Genomic DNA, 12535 nt, shown 5'->3' with positions numbered 1-12535 from the left:
TTTTTTGTTAGTTGCCATGTTGCAGTCTGAATTAAGTATGTGATGTTTTCATATTAACTGTAGATAAAGCTTAAACAAGGTACCGCTGTTAAAGTAAAAGTTGAGTAGCTTTAGAGCAGGATGTTGTAAAATCCGTAATTCAGTGAAGACTCATGAAGACTGGTATCTGAGGCATAAAATCCCAAAGTTTAAAATTATTATGTCCATATTATACAAGTGGTGTAACTTCTTATGAAGGAGGTAAAAAGAGACACCATAGAATAATAAGGAGTAAACTGAGGTAAAGAAAGAAGGTGCCTCTTAACAATATAAGCCACCCCAGCTTGTAACATCTCATGGTTATTTGATAAGTCCTATCTATGTTTACAGCAACCCACAGTTCTCTGCGTATTCCATTTGAGTTAACAGCAAAACTGTAAATTAATATTTGAAGTACTCCAATATTAATCAGCTATACCACAAGATGGCAGTATAAGCAGGGTTATACTTGGCATCCGCCTATCTCTGGCACAAATCATATAAAATGACTCAATATTTCTTTATATGTTTGAGTTGTGTCAAATTCGATTTTTAAGGAAATTATATATATGCCATAAAATATCAAGCGCTATGTGGTGAAATGCTGCAGAGAAGTTAGTTTAACCACCATGCTCTGATATCCTTGAGCGTTTCAATAGTGAACAATAGTGATTTTCGGCTCATCCTCTGCTCGTGCTAAGCTACACTCATCCTACACATCCTTCCACATTAAAGATACCCCCATTCCGGTCCTAAGCAAGGTTAAAACCCTAGGTATGCTGCTAGAAGCATCGTTGGGTGCGGACGCCCAAGTACAGTTCATCAAAAAAACTGTGCCTACCACCTCCGTCTAATAAAAGCCATCAGACCTTTCATATCCGAGGAAAATTGTGCGACCATAGCAAGAGCCACCATCTTATCGCGCCTTGACTATGGCAACGCTCTAGTCCTGGGTGCCTCCAAGCAATGCCTACAAAGCTACCAAATTGTACAGAACAACGCGGTAAGAATTGTCAAGCTCAAAACTAAAACAGAACATATCAGCAACTCCAGAAGAGAGCTTCATTGGCTGAAAATCGAAGATAGGGTGCATTTCAAAACCTTAACCATCGTTCACAGATGCATCTACGGAAAGGCACCAATCTACTTAAAAACTAGGATCAAACCATACGTTCCTAATAGAACACTGAGATCATCCCAACTTGTTAAAATTGCTACGTCACCTCACAAACTCAAAAGTGGCTTAGGTAGAGCCTTTCCAACCCTTGCAGCCAACCTTTGGAACAACCTACCAGACCACCTTAGACTGGAAACCAATTACTCGCGTTTTCGCAAACAGGTAAAAACCCATATCTTCAAATAAACGGCCATCACGGCATATGCCTCAGTTAGCTTAATTCTATGTGACTGTCCCGTCTGCTCTGTCTAATCACTATCTGTTCCGTCCGTTCTCGTGTCCTTGTTTCTGCGCCCCGAGGCTCGCGAGCTACCGGCGCAATATAAATATTAAATAAATAAAAAAACAATGTAACTGTCCATTAATATATATATATATTTTTTTAATTAGTAAAAGGTTTAGGCATGCAATTGCACGCTCCAGCGGCGGCAATATATGAGGAAGTAGGCAGGCCAGGCCGCAACCGGCGTGTCACCGTGGGAGTGTCGCCGGAACTTACTTCATGTGATGCGGATGCCTGCAGCTACAGACGTCGGGCTGGTGTGAGGGAGCCAGCTACACCGCGTGAAAAGATGTTTTCCAGCATCGACAACGAAGCCGCCGCTCGAGCCGACGGTCCAGATCCCCTCGTTGAGGAAATGGGGTGAAAAAGATGTCGAGGGAAGTAAGTAATGCTATATTTATTTTTATGTGGGACGGAGCACCGGAGCTAGCCGGCCATCTAGTTTGTCATCAAGCCACGCCCCCCCCCGAATAACCCCATTCCCCCCTTGGTTTGTGCAAGGGGAGAGGGGGATTATCCTGGCACGAATAAGAAGATGCACTAGCGCATCCCACTATTCGCCTCAGAAAAGGTTTTGTGGCTTGGGGTCCATATGGGGCAAGGGTATCATTTATCATACTGCATATTGGGATTTGGGGTCAGACTGTTCATTTACAAATAGATGTATCCGCAATTTAGCGTGAACGAATTTGTGCATAGCTGGTGAAACAATTTATTTATTTGTAGAGCGTGCTACAGTGCTGTTGCATGGGTTTATAAGAAGGCTTGGTTCTAGGTTATATTGAACAGGAAGCCCAACAGTAAGATTTTCTTAGTTACAATTACAGGTAGTTCAGAATACATACATTTATGGTTACATCTTTAGAGTATAGTACAGTACATGAAGGTATCATTGTAGATAATGCTAACATACCGCCTAAAAGGGGGCCAGAGGTGAGGAAGTAACACAAGCAGTACGAAGTCATGTAAATAGCATCGTTTTTTATAGCTTTATGGAAGGCTAAGTTGGAATCAATCCTCCTAATGTGGGGGGTAAAGAGTTCCAATGGGTCGCTGCCTTAGTTGGGAAACTATAATGTCCTCAAAGCGTAGCATAACTAAACACAATATCAAAGCACTTTGCAAGTTAATTGGATTTTGGGTTCTCTTTGCCCATCTTTGAATGCGCTCAGCAGATTTTCATTTCATAACTTGTAAATCTCTCAACAGAAAAAAATAAAGAAAGTTTTACTATGGCAGACCCTGCAGGAGCTGCACCATACGACGTGAATCACCTTCTCCAAATGGTGACAGTTGGAGAAAAGCTATACCTATCTGTAAGTTAAAGCGACTCCACTTGCCCCCACTTGCTGGTGTAGTTTGCGTCTGCTGCCGAAGGTTGAGCGTCATGTCATCGCTTCCCAAAGCTACCCGGGAGCGGCGAGTGACGTTTAGACAATATGGCGGCTCGCGTTCAGCACGTAGCCCTGAAGCGAGCCCTTCAAAAGGGCCGCCTCACATTCACTCTATTTTGGCTACCTTAGACGCCGCTAGAAGGACATGTCAGTACAGACCTGGGAATAATTAATGCCACAAGGTTGCATGACATTCTGAACACAGCATTCGGTATCCGTGACTTCCAATTAGAATTGTGCAAATGGAATCTTAGACATTGAAATGTGCGACTTGAAATGGATCCCCAGGGGACTGGAATGACTTCTGTAATCTAGAATTAATTTGCACTTTCCCTGACAGAAACGTCTGTTGGGTCGATGTATAATCATGCCAGGGCTGCTTCCAATCTTACAATAAACCTCACATGGAGAAATCACGTGCACTGAGAAGTCATTCTTTTTCTACACCAATATTTCTTTTTCTAGTGCAAGTTGCTGTTTTTTTTTTAAAGCAACAGGTTCAAAGCATAGGATCTTGCAGAGAAGCTACCTTTATTAAGCTAAGTCCATATGTTTTGCCTGTCAGCTTTTAAGACTATATGGCTCCAAAGTTAACATAAAACCACCAGGCAAATCTGGGACACACCTGCTGCTGGATCAGTGACCAAGCCAACCCATTGCAAAGGGGCCTGGGCAAACTCGCATCCCCTCACAAAGATATTTAAAACAATACATCAAAGCATATTTAACTATATTGATAAACGCAAAGAAGTTTAACGCAGTTTACCAGAAACACCAGCCTACAACTCATTTGCGGCCCTCTGTACCATAACAGAATGTCCAACACCAGCTTGGAACAGATGTTCTATTACTGTGGTAAAACCTTGGCAGCCCCTGCTGCCTGCCCCCACTCTCACTGCACTACCGCATGCATGCCAATTTCCATTTTGGGAGATGCCAGCCCAGTTTGTTTTCTGTGGGTGATCTGGGACATTTAATTCAGGATTTTTAATGGGGAAATTCAACTGTCTTCTCCAAAACGTAACCTGTTGGAATCGTTCAGCTTCTCACACTGCACACGTCTGAGCTAGTATCACCTAATTTGCAAATGCTCCTCCAAATTGCTTTCGAATAGAACGAACTGTAACTGTACACAATCCATGTCCATCCTCAAAAAGCAGGTGGACATGGATTCAAAAAAATAAGAAAAGTAATGCAGTCAGTTTTCCAGGAATATATTATGTATTATCTCTGGAAAACTTTGCCCATTACTGCCATTTGAGTGGATTGCTTTTAATGTGGCAGGTGTAAAGAAGTATGTTGCTACGATAGTATTTGAAATAAAGTTAATTGGTTGTTATTTATATATTTGTGGGCAGTAGGTATGCCCCCCTCTCATCTCCCCTGGGAAACCTCTCCCTAACCCAGGCGTCCATAACCCCAGGTTAGTACTAACAAAGTGTAACCCCTAATGAATATTTGTTACCTTTACCCTAAAATGGTGGCTCTCTAAACACCCTTAGGAACTTCCTAGCTGTCCCTGTCTTATGCAGATGTTAGTGTTCTAGAGGGAATCGGGAAGTGCCTAGCAGACACACTGTAATATTCGTTGTTATCTTCCATGCCCTCTCTCTCTCTCTCCTCCACTTTGATGTTTCCTCTCCTCCCACTTCTCCTCCTCCACACCACCGTCCACCCTCCTCTACGCTACTATTCTCCTCCTCCAAACCACAACTCTCCTCCCTTAAACCCCCCCTTTCACTCAGTGACCTCCGTTTCACAATCACTCCCTAGACTACTTTAACTATCCAGTCGTACCACAAACACGCACGCTCAAAGCTGCAGACCCACTTTCACCCCTAAACCAGTACCTCACCGTGTCATGAACCATCGGACGCGTCCTTTCTGGACTTCCTGGTCCCTGACCCATAGGGGCTTGCACTCAGCAGTACTCCCAACATGGCCGCCAAACACGGAACACTTTACCAGTTTCCGTGTCGTACTTATTACGTTCTATAAAGCTGACACGCCCCCGCGGCTATGCGCGCCTCAACGCTACCGCTTGCCGTGGCTAGACGTGTGCTGCCATAGTTTGCTTGTGCTTATCCTTTGATTCCTGGTTCCCGGTTCCCCTAAATTCCTCCTCCTTCATTCCCCCTCTTTCTGTCCTCTATTGCATCCCGGATCTCCGTGCACTCGTCTTCCGTGTGCACTCTTTGCTGTTTTCCTGGATTTCCTCGGACTTCCCCGGAAATCTTAACGTTTCCAGGAGTCGGAACGCTGAACGCACGCTGGAACCCGAGGACCTACACACAGGGTTATACAAGACCCGAACTGTGCGAAAGAAGACTCCATCGAAGAACTCCAACAAACAACAGACAGGTGAGAAGGGGGGAAACCTGTGACACACCGTCTCCAACAACTCCATAAACCGCCGCCCTTTCCTTCCCCCTGCTGATCTATCGATCATCCTCGCCCCCCACTGCTGACCTCACCCAAAAAAACCAAACTTCCTGTTTCCTGTCCCCTGCTTAAATTTCCCTTCCTCTGTACTGATTGGACAGCTTTCCCTGGCCAATCTGGACCAGTCTTCCCCTCCAAGGAGGTGTATGCACATGGTAAAGTCTTTAAAAGGGAGCTAAACCCTGCCCATTTTTTCCATGCAGGCTCGCCAGGTGAATGGTGGTGTAGGATATTCAATGTACAAGCTCCCTCAGAGCTGTCTTAGCTATTTTGGGGAATAGTCCTTGGTAGTCTAGGCGATTGCTGTTTCTGGATGCATACTGGCTAACAGACTACCGGTCACACGTGGTGGGTTTCCGTGTTGAAGCGGTCCGTGGCTGCAGCCTGTGTCTGTCTCTCTCGCCAGGCTGCTGCTGTTATCGGGTCTTGGTCTTTGCTGTCTCGATCTGAAGATAGATCAGGCAAGATGCCATTCTGGTACTATTTTCTCTTTGCTCTTGTCCTTCGGCTTGGCAGTATCTGCAACCAATAGAAAACACTACAGAGGGTTGGAGATAAGGGTCTGCAAATTAGCATACTAGCACCAGGGTTGGGAACATGAATTGGTCCTCCCACTGGGGTACCCAACCCCTTGTGGTTAGGAATGGTGTTGACTCCCATCCGGACAAGAGACAGAGGTTTGCGTATGGTGAATGGTGCCATTATTGGAGACATCCCTCCTAAGCATACATGGCACAGGGGCAAGTTAACATCGCGAATTGACTACATATTCGTAGATAATAAAATGTTTAATCTCCTAACTGCATTGGAAATATCTGAACTTACACAGAGTGATCACAGTATATTGGCTATGGACTGGGAGTGGATTAGTGATGATGAATGTGAGAATCAAAAACAAATGTATACAAATTCTTTGGTGTTGTCTGCAAGGGGGAACCGGTTTAGATGGACTTCCCCTATGCTGTCACAGCTTTTAAAGGCAATATCATACCCAAAAGACATTCTTGAGCCAAATGTAGAATATCAAGATGGTAACTATGTAGCTATATTGCATTTGTTCAAGCAAAAAAATGGTCGAGTAGGTTTAATTAACCAAAAAACTCATCGGCATGAAAATGATAATGAGGTGCGACTGAGAAAAGGTAGACTAAAAAAGGAGATTCGTAATCTGCCTGAATGTAGCATATTGGAATGGAAAAAAGCAACTAATAAATTGAAAAACACTTATAAAAACTGGCTTAAGGAATATAGAGCCCATTTGATTTTAAGAGATGCTAAAATTATGTTACATTCATTGGCTTCAAAAAATTCTGCTCTAATCTGGGGATTAATAAAAAATATATATGTACCTGTTCAATCGATTGTTCAAGTAAATGCTATCCCAGAGGAGGTATGGACTGATTATTATTCATCCTTATATGCAAGTGCTGTATGGGCTAATAGACCTTCAGGTCCAATTGTTAAGGAAATAACTCAGTTAAAAATCACGGAGGAAGATATTATATATTATATTAAGAAGCTAAGCTCATCTAGAGCAATTGGCCCGGATGGACTCTCCAATTCAATGCTTAGAGAACATCCACAGGCATGGGCCTCTATTTTGCGAGTATTATTTGACCAAATATATACAAAAATTCTTCCGAAATCATGGCAAAAATCGATCATAGTTCCTATTTATAAAAAGGGGGTTAGGACGGACCCTAGGAACTATAGACCAGTGGCTCTGTTAGATGCACCAGGGAAGTTATTCGCCAGATTTTTATTGGATGAATTTATCCAATGGACTGACGAATATGCAATTAATGACCCCTTCCAGACGGGCTTTCGACCAGGGTTAGGAACGGCGGTTAATTTACAGGTAATTCATGCCATTAAAAAACATGAATTACAGGTAAAACAAAAATTATACATGGCTTTTATAGATCTGGAAACCGCATTTGATTCGGTATCCAGACAGCTATTGTTTCAGAAATTGACCAATAAAAACTGCCCTGAACATTTGAAATTCTGGATTCAGGAATTTTACACAGATACTTCGATACAGGTCAGAATAACATTGGATGGTGCATTAACCCGTTGTATAGATACTTATAGAGGGTTGAAGCAGGGTTGCCGAATGGCTTCCTCGCTACTTAACTTCTATATAGCAGATCTGGCGGATGAATTTAGGAGTGTTGTCTCAGATGCACCACGGTTGATGACAGCTGCGATCCCATGGCTGTTTTATGCTGACGACTTAGTTTTGTTAGCTAAAACAGCTAGAGGGTTACAGAGGCTACTAAATGTGTTGGGTAAATATGTGGAAAATAATGAATTGAGCATAAACCTGTCGAAATCAAAGACTATGAAGATTGGCATGAGATGCAATAAAAAAGAGGTATGTGTGTCCTGGTACTTGCAATCACAATGCCTTGAAAATGTGACCGAATACAAGTACTTAGGACTTAATATGAACGCTTTTGAATCTGATACTCCATATTATAATGAAATACGAGGGAAAATGAAGACCGCCACTGCTCAGGCTTCCTTGTTGAATTATAAATATGGAATGTTTTCTTTGAAGCCAATACTCACTTTCTACTGTCAGAAAGCTATTCCAACAGTGATATATGGCGCAGAAAGGAGATCTTGGAGAGATGAATCTTATTGGTCCATATTGGAGGGTGCTTTTTGGAAATCAATTCTGAAACTACTAAAATCAGTTTCAATCTGGTTAGTGCGATATGAGTTGGGTTTGACGTCACTTTACACAATGTATATGTGGAAGTTATGCTGCATATATCGTAAATGCTTACTGAAATCGGAAGTGAATTCAATTATGCAGATACTCTCAACATATATAGTGACAACTGATCATTTAGCTATGGCCAAATGGAGGGATAAGGTTCAAGATTTCTTGGTGAATGCAGATGTGTCTGATGATATGTTAATGAATAATCCAATGAAGGCCAAAAAGAAAATGCTGATATGGGATTGGTGCAATACTTATGATAAATGTGTAAACAGCAAACATGGATCTGAGTACAAGGTTGAGATTAAAAAGTTAAGAACGACAGACTTATTTAGTAAAATTCCCTGGATCTAAATACAGGAATAAGTTCTTGAGATATAGATTAAACATTTGGCATACTAGGGAAATCTTGGCGAAAAGGAAGTTAATACCTAGGAAAATGAATGTTTGTAGATTTTGTAAGAAAAATGAAATGAAGGAAACATTATATCATCTAGTTGTGACTTGTCCGTTATTGGTAGAAGTAAGAACTAAGTTTTTTAAACCACACTTTGAAGGTTACAAATTGATAACAAAAGAATCATTGTGGTGGTATATATATAACACAAGGTTAACAAAAGTAAGAATTGCAGTAGTTAACTTTTTACTTGCCCTGAGATTAACAGATGTGAATAATTGTGCTGAGGCGAATGATGATCACTGAGTGTATCTGCAGATGAATTAATTTTTATCCACTCAAAAATTCTGTCAATGGACTGGCTGGAGAAACAAAGTGATGGTTAATTTAGCATGTTAGTATGTTTATGTGGTTTCTTCTTTGTAACCTTTTAGTTAGAAGATGATGTTAGGTAATTTGTTAGTGAAATGAATATGTATTTTTTATTATTATTAATTGTTAAATTATATATTTTGATGTTTTTTTTTATGAATGTATTATTGAAAAGTTGATTTATCAACTGTAACAATAAAAATTTTTAAAAGAAATTCAAATCAGCGTGACCAGACCTTTAGAATTATATTGAAGAATCTTGGAATATATAGTTACATTGGAAAAGGCAACACACTCCATCCCCAAATTCAATCACAAAAGGGGAAAAACATAGTCTTAGCAGAATAACCCCTAAATTGCCAGAATAGCATTCTTACCAGTACGCAGGATATTCCATCCGTTTCAACCCCATTTACACTTACAAAATATTTAAAGACAGTACAATTGACAGTCAAAACAGTTGATTAAAGAGTGTTACATTTACATAAAAGGATATTGTGTCTTTAGAATTTAAAAATATTTTTTAAAATGTGATCAGAGAGGGACCATTCTTAAACAAAGCCTTTGCACACACATTTTCAGTCGTTTTTAGAGAATATTAACATAACATATAAACAGACTAATTAGGTGAGCACTTCCTGTTAAGTTACTAAACCTAGCACTGTGATTTAACAAAAGATACATTTCATTGAGTCTGAAAGATACCCATCTTTAAAATTCAGTGAAAAAACTTTAGCGAAGAGAGAGTTCAGGTGATCAGATTGAATGCAACAAAACCCTTGACATTCAGCAGATGTGGGAATCCCACCGTCAATGTCCCCCTTGATTGCATTTTACAGGTTATTGATTGCGCCTCCCTTTGGTTCCAATATGCATGTACTAATGGGCTTTGCAATGGGGGGACACAGAGTTAAGACGTTCATCACTTCCCACATCTGCTGAATTTCAAGTGTTTTGCTGCATTAAATCTGATCACCTTAACTCTCTCTTAACTATGTTTTTTCACTGAATTTCAAGAGTTTTGTTCTACTATAATTTCTCCAGGACCACTATACCTGTTGCACCAATAGGTTCCTTAGGGGCCTATGAGCGATGGCCTTCAGCATGATCAGGGTAAATGTTGCATGGCCAGTGGCACAAAAACACACTGCCCCCACCTAGTAGACCACTGCAGGTGTAAACATTTATTTTCACTCTATTCCCGCGATGATTTCCCGGAAATCAATTCCGACTATGCCAATTCCTATGGCCGTGTAACAGTCTTCTGATTTTCATGAGATTCCCCCAGTAGTCCCTCGATAACGCTCAAAAATTAAAAACTCTTCCCCATCCTCACAGGCAGTCACCATGTGCCCCGCCCCTCTTTCCTGTGTCCATCCACTGTGTCCATCCACTCCCCTCAATTGCTTTTTCCCTCCCTGACCCTTTCCCATTAACCCTGATCACTCTCCAGTTCATGTGACAGTTTCTTTACCAAGTGCATTTTATGGCATTGCTGCGGTAATCTCGCCACATTCCCCGGTATTAACTGGATAACCCGAAAATGTTCCAACTGTAACTGGCTCCCCAGACCACCTCCATCTCCCCAACTTCACATGTCCTTTTTCACCTTCCCCCACCTCTAGCCTTATGCAATTGCATCCGCTTTCCTCCTCCAAATACCTTTTTAAGCAGTTTTCATTTTTCATCTTCCCCACTATTATCGCAGGAACAGCTTGCATTGAGCAAAAACTAAAATGGTGGCTTTTGATTTCTGTAAAGCCTCTCTGCTGCAAAAAGCACTATGGGAGATGTATAAAATGTTTTGGGAGTAGGCGCGACCCCTGCGTCGAATATTTTAAAAGCTACTAGACGGATTTACCCCAAACCAGTCAAGGAAATTAAGCCAATGCTTTGTGGCCAAGTTGTTCCTTATATGGTCCAAATCCATCCCGCAGTTTTTGTGCTATGGCTGTTCACAGAATGCACTTGTCTATGGGACAAAGCATGGGAATAGGCTGAAAGTGTTTTTTTTTTGTTTTCCTAATAACGTTTGCTTACCTTAATGAATCTTTCCCAACATTTCCAGTTTGCCGGGGCCTGTGACAGATTTTATTTGGGAAATGTCATCCAAATCCATCCAGCAAGTACACATTTTTAGCAATAGCATTTTGAGAAATGTCTATGTACAAAGGTTTGACCTTAACTATAGAGCACACAATTGTCTATTTTGATGGGGCACTGCGGATGAAAGCCAATCAGCAATTCATACGAATACGTCCTCTCAGTAAAATAAGGGAAAACAACATCAATACCCATGGGTTGATCCAAAAAAAGGCCTAAATAAAAGACCTAGTGGCTGGTTGATGTGATACAAGGCAAACGATGACTGCCGCTGGTGATTCAATGCCAAGTGTACTATGGTAAGCATGCACTAAAATAGCACCATGTCCTCGTTTACAGTTCACCAAGTATCAGGGAAGCCACTTTTGACAGCTCTTTGGAATTAACAAAAGGGGTGGCAACCAGAGTGAACTCTGTGTGTCTATACTGAAGTAAACTAAAAAAAAAAAAAAAAAGGCATTTCTCAAGGCCACTCTAGCTTGTAGCTCCTCAATGACTAAGGGGGCGGTACAAAGAGGTGTAGCCAGCCAGAAAAGGGAGTTTAGGTTACTACCGACTTATCGACGAAAGGTAAGGCTATTGCGCTTAACTGCCTGCACGGCTACTATGTGCTACCAACATTACCAGTCCGTTCATGCAGTGTCAATATCAATAAACATTGACAACAGTTTTGGCTCTGTTGAAGACAACTGCTTTGATCGCACACACCTCCTCCAAGGTTTCGGACAAAGAGACCCGTGAAGTGGCCTGCTTGTTGATGGGTTGCAATGCTTGATTACTGTTGGAAATGGTCAGCCCAGGTCTGGCAGTGGTCAACCATGTCCTAGCCATTGGAAACTATATTCTGGTGATGGCTCAATATGGTTGGCCCAGGGCGAACGTGGCTGGTGATGGGCAGCAATGGTCAAATATGGTTCATGATTGTTGACTTTGGTTGGTGACTGAGTCAGCCAGATTGTATATCCACTTCCTGACTCTCAAAACCTACACCAATATGAATACCAACAAATGCCCGATGCAATGAATCCGTAGTATTGTATTGTATTGAATTGTGTTATTTATATAGCGCTCTTTCCCCATTTGTATGGCCGTAATGCGCTTTGTGGTTTGAACGCCCTTGGTGACCGCAGTCCATGTGTAGGAGGTTCTTAAGAGTATAATTTAAGAGATGGTTGTGTGCCTTTTTGCCGGATTAAGACTTAGATGGCTGGCTAGGCTCCATTAAGCAGCCCAGGTCAGGCACGTGGTTGGGTGCTGTTGGTAGTTCTCGATAGAGAGCTATTAGTGAACAAGAGTCGTCGTGTGCTCAGCTAGACCGAATCTTATTTCATAGGCTGTCACTGCATGCTACTGGCAGAGGTGTTGAAGTACGTCAGGTGTTTCAGTGCCGATTGCTATGTGTGTAGCTAGAACGAAATGGTGTAGCAATAGCTGTAGTCTATGGTGTATGGATGGGTGGCCGTGCCTGTGGCCCGTGTCCACTGAAGTGGTGTGAGGGATACGTACGATATGCTTGGAGTTACTTTTGTCTGATGTGGATGGCTGGTCTCGCCATTTCCAGTTATACTTGCAACAACAGAATGAACAGCGATGGCGGTCCCGATGGGAGAGGGCGCTA

General features: G+C 41.9%; 1 protein-coding gene across 1 annotated transcript in view; it reads right to left on the bottom strand.

The window, feature by feature from the left end:
* Positions 1-12535, bottom strand: part of MBOAT2 (membrane bound O-acyltransferase domain containing 2) — a 1191404-nt gene that overhangs the window by 557004 nt on the left and 621865 nt on the right. The window lies entirely within an intron of this gene.

This window comes from Ambystoma mexicanum, chromosome 4p (assembly GCF_040938575.1).
Source record: "Ambystoma mexicanum isolate Mex_15411 chromosome 4p, UKY_AmexF1_1, whole genome shotgun sequence".
Classification (NCBI taxonomy): Eukaryota; Metazoa; Chordata; class Amphibia; order Caudata; family Ambystomatidae; genus Ambystoma; species Ambystoma mexicanum.
Note: the sequence above shows the minus strand (reverse complement) of the source record. Positions and strands in the feature narration are given on the sequence as shown.